Raw genomic sequence first — 11,413 nt, forward strand, 5'->3', positions numbered from 1 at the left:
CATTTGTCCTTTTGTTTCTGGCTTGTTTCCCTTAGCATATTGTCTTTGAGCTTCATCTATTTTGTAACATGTATCTTTTTACGGTTGAATAATACTGCATTGTATGTATATACCACCTTTTGTTTATCAGTTTGTCAGTTGACACCATGAACATTTAAGTACAAATGTGTTTGTCTCTGTTTTCAGTTCTTTTGGGTATTTATACTTAGCGGTAGAGCTGCTGAATCACGTGCTATTTCTTACATTTAGTTTTTCAGGAACTGCTGTATTTTTCTCCATACTCACTTCAATGTTCCATTTTACATTTCCACCAGCAGTGTGTAAGGTTTTCAAGGAATATGTTTTTGATAGGATTAATTATAGGAACCTAAGAAATCACAAAGTGGAAAAATAATCAATCACTCCAATCCCACTACTCAAATTAATACTGTAATATATGGAAGTGTTATTTTTCAACAAGTTTTTAGTTTCAAAGTTTTTATTATTTTTTTAATGAAGTATAATTTACATATAATGTTATGGCAGTTTCAGAAGTACAACATATTCGCCGATTCTGTCCATTAATCAGTGCTTACCGTGATATGTGTAGTCACTATTTGTCACCATAAAATTGTTGTAATATTATTGATTATACTACCTAGGCTGTACTTTTCAGTTCTGTGGCTTATTTTATAATTGGAAGTTGGTACCTCTTAATCCCTTCCACCTATTTCATTATTTTCTCTACCTACCTTCCCTCTTCCAAATACCAGTTTGTTTTCTGTATTTAAGAGTTTTTTTAAAAATATTCCACATGTAGGTGAAATCATATGGTTTTCATCTTTCTCTGACTTATTTAGCCTAATCTTTTTTAGGGCCATCCATCTTGTTTCAAATAGCAAGCTCTCATTCATTTCTATGGCTGAGTAATATTCCATTGCAAATATATACCACATCCTCTTTATCCATTTGTCTATCAGTGGACACTTGGGTTGCTTCCATATCTTGGCTATTGTGAATAATGCTGCAATGAACATAGGGATGCATATATCTTTTTGAATTAGTATATTCCTTTTCTTTGGGTAAATACACAGAAGGAGAATTGCTAGATTATATGATATTTCTACTGTTAATCTTTTGAGGAACCTCTCCGTACTGTTTCTTTACATATGTATGAAAGATCTTTTTTCACCACATCCTTATCAATATTTGCTTTTTCTTGTGTTTTTGATAGTAGCCATTTGGACTGGTGTGAGGTGATACCCCATTGTGGTTTTGATTTGCATTTCCCTAATGATTAATGATGCGGAACATCTTTTCATGTGTCTGTTTGCCATCTGCCTTCTTTGGAAAAATGTCTGTTCAGGTATTCTGCCTAATTTTTAATTGGATTGCTTGGGCTTTTTTGGTGTGGAGTTGTGTAAGTTCTTAATGTATTTTGGATGTTAATCCCTTATTAGATATATCATTTGCACATATCTTTTATCATTTGCTAAGTTGCCATTTTGTTTTGTTGATGGTTTCCTTTGCTGTGTAAAAGCATTTTATTTTGATGTAGTCCCAATAGTTTATATTTGCATTTGTTTTCTTTGCTTGAGAAGACCTCTCCTTAGATTATGTTGCTAAGGGCAGTGTCTAAGAAATTACTGCCTGTGTTTTCTTTTGGGAATTTTATGGTATCAGATCTCACATTTAGGTCTTTAATCCATTTTGAGTTTTTGTGTATTGTGTCAGAAAATGATGGTTTCATTCTTTTACATGTAGCCACCCAGTTTTCTCAACACAATTTATTGAAAAGACTATCTCTCGCCATTGTATATTCTTGCCTCCATTGCCATAGATTAATTGACCATGTAAGTGTAGGTTTATTTCTGGGCTCTCTTGTCTGTTCTGTTAATCTTTGTGTCTGTTTTTGTGACAGTAGCATACTGTTTTGATTACCACAGCTGTGTAGTATATCTTGAAATATGGGATTGTCCAAGTTTGTTCTTATTTCTGAAGATTGCTTTGGCTATTTGGGATCTTTTCTGGTCCCATAATTTTAGAAATATTTGTTCTAGTTCTGTGAAAAAAAAATTGGAATTTTGGTAGAAATTGCATTACATCTGTTGGTTGCTTCAGGTATTATACAAATTTTAACTTTGTTAATTCTTCCAGTCCGTGACCAGAGAATATCTTTCTATTTATTTGTGTTTTCTTCAATCTCTTTTAGTGGTGTCCTCTAGTTTTCAGTGTATAAGTCTTTCACCTTTATGGTTAAGTTTATTCCTAAGCATTTTTTTTTTTTTGGTACAGTTGTAAATTTCTCTTTTTGCTACTTCTATAGAATTTAACAGATTTCCACATATTAATTTTGTATCTTGCAACTTTACTGAGTTTATTTGTCCGTTCTAGTAGTGTTTTGGTGGAGTCTTTAGGGTTTTCTAATAGTGTCATGTCACCAGCAAATAGTAACAGTTTTACTTATTCTTTACTAATCCGAATGCCTTTTATCTAATTTTTTAAATTGTCTGATTGCTGTTTCTGGGACTTTGAGTACTATGTTGAATGAAAGTGGTGAGAGTGGACATCTTGCCTTTTCTGATATTAGAGGAAGAGCTCTCAGTTTTTCACCATTTGAGTGTGTTAGCTGTGGGTTTATATTATATGGCCTTTATTATGTTGATGTATATTCCCTCTAAACTCACCTTTTTGCGAGTTTTTGTCGTGAATGATGTTGAATTTCATCAAATGCTTTTTCTGCCTTTATTGAGATGATAATATGATTTGTATCTTTCATTTTGGTATATCATGTTGATTGATTTGTGAATATTGAATCATTCTTTCATCCCCCGAATAAGTCTTGCTTGAATGATCCTTTTAAAGTATTGTTGAATGTGTTTTGCTAATATTTTATTCAGGACTTTTGCGTCTATGTTTATCAGGGATATTGTTTTCTTTTTTTGTAGTTTTCTTTTTTTGTAGTGTTTTTATGTGGCTTTGGTATGAAGATAATGTTAGTCTTATAGAATGTATTTGGAAGTTTACTTCCTCATTTATTTTTTGGAATAGTTTGAGGAGAACAGGTATTACTCTTCTTTACATGCTTAGTAGAATTTACTTCTGAATCTATCTGGTTTTGGACTTACCTTTGTTGGTAGTTCTTTGATCACTGAGATTTTGTCATCTTCTTTTGGGAACACATGCCTCTTTCTCATGTTTTTTTACCTTCTCTGTTTGTTTCTATGAATTAGACAAGACAGCTACTTCTACACGTGAAGGAATGGTTTTGTGTATGTATAGTTGTCCCCTGTGCAGACTCTGTGTGCCTAGTGACTTGTTGGCTGGCTGGGGCTTTGACTGGCATGGGCCAGGGGTTCTGGGGCACTCTGTGCTGATGCTGATTTGGTAGGAGGGCCACATTGGCTGGGGCGTCCCAGGCCTCTCTGTATAGATCGTGCCTTGGCAGGAGAGCTGAAGCCGAAGTGGGTGCAAGCCAGGGTGTCCCAGTGTGTTTAGCATAAGGGGTATATGGATGGTGTGGCTGGAGCTGAGGTGGACATGAGTTGGTTGTGTTGGGGCACCTGTGCATGGTGACATCCTGGCGGGGCTGCTGAAACAGGCAGAGTGTGGGAAGTGGGGGGCCCCAGGGCACTCCATGTAAGGGGTGTCTTTGCAGGGTGTCTGTAGCCAGGGTGTGTGCAAGCCATTAGTTCCTGTGGCACAGTGTGCATGTGGCACTCTTGCAGGGTGGCTGGAGCGGAAGAGAACACGAGCCAGGAAGTCCTGGAGTGCTGTGCACTATGGTGTCCTAGCATGTCATCTGGAGCCAATGTGGTACAGGTTTGGACTGTTCCAGGGTGCTTTGGGCCTGTGTCACTTTAGCAAGTTGGCTGTAGCTGTGGTGAGCGCTGACCAAGGGTATCCTAGCATGCATTGTACCATGGCTGTCCTGGTAGGTCGGCTTGAGATGGTGTGGGCTACAGGTCTCACTGAGGCAGTAGGCCAGTTAGGATCCCATCCACTTAATCAAGGTGGAAAGTAATGTAAACTCTCCACTCAACTAGCCCCTCTCAATCCAGAGAGATTTCCAGCAGCTTCCCTGCCATTTGGTGGAATTCTTGTGCTGGATCCTTTATAGTCCAGTAGTTCTGTTAAACAGTGGCTCTTTTTGTGTCTGTGTCCCAGGGTGTCCAGAGCTAGTATGGTCCAGGCTCACTGAGGCGGCTGGTCAGCTGTCTATATCTGGAACCTGCACCCATCTGTGCTGTCAAGGTGGACTGGGAACGTTAACCATGGTCCTTGCCAGTGCCTCAGATCTGGAGAGAGTTCTAGGAGCTGCCCTAAGCCTGGTTCCTTTATATTCTAATTTCCCTTTCAAACTGGCTTTTTTCCTATGTCCCAGGGCAGGTGAATCTGCTTGCCACCCTTCAGTAGTATTCCTTTCCACTGCAGTTTGCAGCATAGGGACTGGTAGTTTTCTTTGTTTATAGTATGTGCCTCTCTCTTGCTGGTTTTCATGTGCTCCCTCTTTTGTTGTGCAGAAGCTATTCCATCTGCTCAGTTCTTTAGAAAATTGCTCTGTGAATAGGTTTAGATTCATTGTGTCTGTGGAGGAGATGAGTTCAAGGTCTTCCTCTGTTGTCATCTTGGATCGGAAGCTGTCTGTCAGGTAGGGTGTGATCAGAAAAGCAGGGGCATGATGAATGATACCGGGGATTTACTGGAGGGATTTGACCTTTTGTGATTATGTGAAGTCGTCAAACTCCTCCCTGTGTTTGTCACCTGTGTGTCTGGCACTGGGCCTGAAGTCAGCGCCAGCCGTCAGGAAGAGAAGGTGGATGTAGGGAGGGGGTGCAGAAGCAAACTGCAACCTGTGATGGTGAATCGTGTTTCTTAGCAGAACCTGTGTTACTCTCAGTGCCTCAGTTTCCAACTTCGATGATGCAGGAGCAGGTGAACTTGCACATGCACTTGCATACTGCTTGTCAGAGAAGCTGAAGGAGAACCAACAGCATCTGGGGGAGCTGCAGACTCTCCTCTTTCCCCAAGGATGTCTAACAGCAGCCAGACTTGTGGGCCTGGTGCTGCCCTATGTCAGTGAGGTCATCAATCCTGGCCTTAACCTTTTTACATATGGAAAACAAGGGTACTGTTTCACTTTTGCCATTCATATCTCTGGCTACCCAAGGAAACACAACTGTCTCTTGTATACAACCAAAGATAAACTCTTCCTCTCCCCAGAAAAGGGCACAGGTTCTTGTTATTTATCTTTGGATGTTGATCATTCCTCTTCTTGCTGTATCACATCCTTCTTGGTAATCCTCTAACTTAATTCCTGAGATATGAAGTTAGCTACTATTAACACATTTTATTTAGATGTTAGGAAAATAGGAAAAGGGACCTATATACATACATACATACATACCTACAACCAATAACAAAAAGGAAGAGATGATTATAGTTATTATAGTCCTGTTTCTCACCTCGTCGTGTCATCACTAGATGTTATTTTATAACTATGTTCTTCATTTTACTATTCCTTATTTCTTTGCTCTCAACAACACCTCACCTGGTCACAAATCCTTGTCTTGTATGTTTGCAGTCCCACCAACAAAATCCACTTCCATTTAAATGGAACCATTGCATTTTCCCCTGGTAGAAGCATTCCTTCCTTGATAAAACCTCTACACAAGCAAAGTTCAAAGTTTCAGGGATAGGAAGCAGACATTTCACTAGTGGATCACTACAGGTAATTGTAAGAGGAGCCACTCCCATTTCCACCCTGATCCCTAGGCCCAAGAATCCTATCTATGAGACAAACAGCATTATTCACTGTTTTGGTAGGTAAGGGCAGTTATGCTGGCTTCAACTTGGTCTTTCCAAAGAGGGGACCAATATATGTATTTGGCTTGTTGCTGAATATATCTATTCTGATAATATGATCTGGAACTGGGGAAATAACCATAGAATGGGTTAGAGGATTTCCTGAGCCCATTGTATGATGGAACTGAAAAAACTTCATTGATCACATGACTTGCATAAGTCCAGGCCCTGTTTTGATTGGTGGATCACCAAGGCATTTTAGTCTTCCAGAAACTGTCAGTTCAGAGTTAATGTCCAGTAATTTCTGAGGAGTTATTTTCCTTTCCCCAGTGCATAATTACTCTGATAAGTTTCTCTGGAGAATACTAATGAAAAGATTTATTATATACATTTTTAGTTGTGTCTTTCCCAAAGGGCCCCACCTCTACTTTATTCAGGGGACTCTGAATCTATAAATTGGTTCATTTCTGGAAACTGGTTGAAGGACTCTGACTTTATAGTGATTGAAGTCAAATTTAGTTTACCAGAATCAGGGCTTTGCATTCTGCATATTCAAATAAAGTAATCTGTTTCAAGGACATCATGATCAACTAGCCAATGCCAGAGTTACCTGTGGATCAGACTATTCTGATTACTACTTCTGCTCTGTTGATTATTATAGCAACCATGTATATCTTTTCTTTGGTCATGAACTGAATTGCTACCATTTAGCCCTCATACCTTGGAATCCATTATTCTCATTGATTCTGTTGATCTGGTTTAAAGGCAGTACTTCCCTCACTGTCATTCCTAGCTTCCAGAGAACAGTCACTATGAGCTCTTCAGGGATGGTGGGTAGAAGTCTCATTTCCTGAAGTCTCTGGATCCCCTCCTTTAGTGTATGTATACCCAGAAAGTTGTAGCCCTTCAGTATCATTGGGACCTACACCTGTGTCATTCTATCTCAACTTTCTGATAATTCATTTTTGGGGCCAGGTTTCTGGCAACCAACTAAGTAAATTACTAGAACCACTCCTGGCCACTGAACTTGCTGCACTAAACCAGAATTTCATATTGAGTCGTTATCAGTAAATTTAGCTTCATTTAATATTTTATTCTATTCACTCTGATTTAGTACCCTTATGATCTGTTCCCTAACATATTCCCACCATATTTCTGGTGATATAGGTATACTTCAGAGATCTTACGGATTTGTTCCCAACCACTGCAATAATACATAAATAAATCAGTATACTGTTTTCTATTAAGTATGCCATAGAATGTCAAACAACAATGTTCATTCCTTAATTAAAAATACTTGATTGCTGAAAAATGCGACCTATCATCTGAGCTTTCAGTGACTGTAATGTTTTTGCTGGTGTTGGGTCTTGCTGTGATGTTGATGGCTATGACAACACTGAGATTTGCTGCATTAACAGATTCTTCCTTTTGCAGGTGATTTCTCTGTATGTGTGATAGCATTTTACCCACAGTAGAACATCTTTCAAAATGGGAGTCAGTCCTCTCAAAACTTGCCACTGCTCTATCAACTAAGTTTATGTAATATTCTAAATCTTTTGTTGTCCTTTCAGCCATCTTCACAGCATCTTCACTGGGAGTGGATTCCATCTCAAGAAACTACATTGTTAGCTCATTTAACTTCTGTTAAAGTTTTATCATGAGATGGCAGCAATTCAATCACATCTTCAGGCTCTACTTTTTTAAAGTTTATTTATTTATTTTGACATAGAGAAAGAATGAGCAAGGGAGGGGCAGAGAGTGACGGGAGAGAGAATCCCAGGCAGGCTCCACAGTGTCAGCACAGAGCCCAGTGCAGGGATTGAACTCATAAACCATGAAATCATCACCTGAGCTTGAAACCAAGAGATGGATGCTTAACTGACTGAGCTGCTCAGGTGTCCCAGGCTCCACTTCTAATTCTAGTTCTCTTGCTATTCCCACCTCATCTGCAGTGACTTACTCCACTGAAATCTTAAACCCTCTTAAGTCATCCATGAAGATTGGAATCAACTGCTTCCAAACTCCTATTAATGTTGATCATTTTGACATCTTCCCATGGATCATGAGTTTTGTGAATGAATCCTTTCCAGAGGTTTTCAGTTGATATTACCCAAATCCATCAGAGTAATCCCTATCTGTGGCAGCTATAGCCTTATGAAATGTAAATGACCATGGGTTACAGATGGATGTTGTGTTATCAGGCATGAAAACAAGATGAATCTCTTTGAACATCTACATCAGAGCTCTTGGGTGACCAGTGTATTGTCAATGAAAGAAATCTTTTTTTCTGAGCACTAGGGCTCAATAGTACTCAGTAACCATGTTATAAACAGATGTGCTATCATCGGGCAGAGTAGATTTAGCATAATTCTTCTTGCCCCATTGATTGCTTCAACTTAAAGTCAACAGCTGCTTTAGATCCTACCAAGAGAGTCAGTCTGTTCTTAGAAGCTTTGTAGCCAGTCATTGACTTCTCCTCTCTAACTATAAAAGTCCTACATGGCATCTTCCAGTAGAAAGCTACAATAAAAATATGTTGTTTCTTGTGCTCACCTTAATTATTTTAGCTAAATCTTCTGGATAACTTGGTGCTTCTACAGTATCAACACTTGCTGCTTAACTTACAGTTTTGTGTTATGGAGATTAAACCTAATGAACCAACTTCAACTAGCTTCAGACTTTTCTGTACCTTCCTCACCTTTCTGAGCCTTCCTAGAATTTTAGTATACTGCCGAAGTTAGCACTCAGCCTTCGTAGAATTAAAGAGAGTTAGGGCCTTGCTTTGGATTAGGCTTTGGCTTACGGGAATGTTTTGGCTGGTGTGATCTTTTATTCAGATGACTAAACCTCTCCACATCAGCATTAAGGTTATTTTGCTTTCTTACCTTTCATATGTTTACTGGAATAGTACTTTGAATTTCCTTCCAAAACTTTTCTCTTCCATTCACAACTCCGCTAACTGGCTCAAGAGGTCTAACTTTCAGTTTGTCTTGGCTTTGACGTTACACTTAATCATGTCTTTTTTTTTTTTAAGTTAGAGACAGGCAACTCTTCTCTTCACTTGAATAATTAGAGGCCATTTTAGGGCAACTAACTGGCCTAATTTCAGTATAGTTGTGTCTCAGGGAATAGGGAAGCCTATGGAAGAGACAGTGACTGGGGAATGGAGCAGTCAGAACACATACCCCTTTTATTAAGTTTGCTGTCCTATATGAGTATAGTTTGTGGTTCCCCAAAGCAATTACAGTAGTAATATCAAAGATCACTGGTCACAGATTACCATAACACATGTAATAATAATGAAAAAGTTTCAAATATTACAAGAATTACGAAAATGTTACATAGAGACATGAAGTAAGCAGAGACTGCTAGAAGAACAGACTACCTCAGCATAGGTTGCCAGAAACTTTCATTTTCTTAAAAAGCTCAGTATCTGCAAAATGCAGTAAAGCAAAACACAGTAAAATGAGGAATGCCTATATCTATTGGAAAGTGCAACTCTTCTGGTATGTTTCATGTTTTTTCATGTGTCACACTTTAGTACCACATTCTCTAGGCTTCCTAGGTCTTGTAGCACTGAGAGGTAGCAGGGAAGATTCTTAGGGGGATTAGGAATCCCTTACAAGGCAACTGCCTGAGGAAAGGACCATTACAGGCATTCGGACAGGAGGAAGCTGTTTGAGAAAGAGAAGGAAGAGCAAGAGAGACTTGGCAGAATTTAGTAGGGTAAGTTCCCCATCTGCCCAGATGTTCCCTTTCCAATTGTGGAGTCTTACTTCTCCCTAATCAATGGCCTTACTTTAAAATAAGAGCCTGTGCAAGGCTGGGAATTCAATATACACTGTAATTCAGCCACCAGCAGAATGTTGGTATTCAGTAATCTTGGCCTAGTACCTGTAGAAGATAAGGGGTTCTTTTGGGACAATCATAGAGACTCTGAGGTTTATTTATGCAGATCCTGCATTTCTCTCAGGTTTCCCAGCATATTTAGGAGCAGCCAATCAACCCCATTATTCTCAACAGAAATATTCTGTGACTGCAAACACTTGGTCAGCTGGAGCTTTGCCTCTCTAGATACTTAATTACTAGTGTCTAGATTGTAATCTAAATAGCTTTGTCTACTGCATGCCATGGAATACCAGTTGCACTGCAAACAAGGGTCATTAATGCCTTTAAATCTAGGATCAGAGACTATTCTAGGTGACATAGAGAACCTGCTTTTAAGTTTCTTTTCCTCTGGAACAGCATTTGGTGTTGGTTAGGGTTCACACAGAGAAGCTGAATCATGAGTGATTTAAGGGATTTATTATTGGGATCAGTTCCTGTATGGTCATGAGGCCTGGTTATGCAGTCCATTGCTAGTCCTGAAGTTGGCAGTGTCAGCAGTAGGAACAGGAAGATGGAGATGGAGTGTGGGAGGGTAAAGATGAGCTCAAACCCATAAGGACAAAATGGAACCTGTCTGCCTCTCACTTGGACTCATGTTTGTTGTGTAAGTGCCTCCGAGGCTCTGACTTCCAGGATGCTGGTGCCTTGGAGAAGAGCTAGTACACCTGCCATAGAAAATTGCACCAGAAAGTGGCCAGGGATTCAGGGAAGCTGAAGAAGCTGTGGGCCAAGCTGATGCCCCAAAGTGGTTCAGCAGGAGCTGGAGAAACTGGGTTCCGCTTTATGTCAGGAAGGTGAGGCAACAGATCCATGACAGTGTGAATGAGCCCCAGCAGCACCTGACATTATGCCAACCAGCCGAATGTAACCCCGACTGCTGTTTCATCTTTACCTTCCAGGTCTGAAGCGGAGTTCACTTGTGGCCAATCCTAACCCAGAATCATGCAAGGAAGGCAATTCTGGTAGTTGGCATAATACAAAACCACCATAACATTCTATTTTAAATCATAACCATGAGATTTCATCTTATGAAAATTTTAGGCATTAAAGCTGGACACTGATTAAAGCTGGCTGATGTCTTAAAAGGTACCAAGGACATCTTTAAAAATTTTTAGTTTCTGTTGGTATGGTGCAAAAGGAATCTCACTTTGGCTTTAATACTCATATTGATTAGAATTGTACATTAAGTCTGCTTTATAAATTAGTTATGATGGAATTATTATAATGTCAATTCCAGTGGTACACTCGATTTTTCTTTTCTTTTCTTTTTTTTTAAGTTATCTACATATTTTATTTTTTTTTATTTATTTTTTTTCCATAATATTTTATTGTCAAATTGTTTTCCATACAACACCCAGTGCTCTTCCCCTCAAGTGCCCTCCATCACCACCACCTGTCTTCCCCCCTCCCCCCTCCCCCCCAACCCTCAGTTCATTCTCAGCTTTCAATAGTCTCTCAAGTTCTGCATCCCTCTCTCTCCCCAACTCTCTCTCCCTCCTTCGTTCCCCCTGGTTCTCCATTAGATCTCTCTTGTTTTCCTGTTAGACCTATGAGTGTAAACATATGGTTTCTGTCCTTCTCTGCCTGGCTTACTTCACTCAGCATGACACCCTCAAGGTCCATCCACTTTCCTACGAAGGGCCATATGTCATTCCCTCTCATTGCCATGTAGTACTCCATCGTGAATATATACCACATCTTCTTGATCCATTCGTCAGGTGATGGACATTTAGGCTCCTTC

General features: G+C 39.6%; 1 protein-coding gene across 2 annotated transcripts in view; it reads left to right on the plus strand.

Moving 5' to 3' along the window:
- Window positions 1-11,413, plus strand: part of RECQL (RecQ like helicase) — a 41,576-nt gene that overhangs the window by 1,466 nt on the left and 28,697 nt on the right. The window lies entirely within an intron of this gene.

The sequence above is a fragment of the Suricata suricatta genome, chromosome 10 (genome assembly GCF_006229205.1).
Source record: "Suricata suricatta isolate VVHF042 chromosome 10, meerkat_22Aug2017_6uvM2_HiC, whole genome shotgun sequence".
Classification (NCBI taxonomy): domain Eukaryota; kingdom Metazoa; phylum Chordata; class Mammalia; order Carnivora; family Herpestidae; genus Suricata; species Suricata suricatta.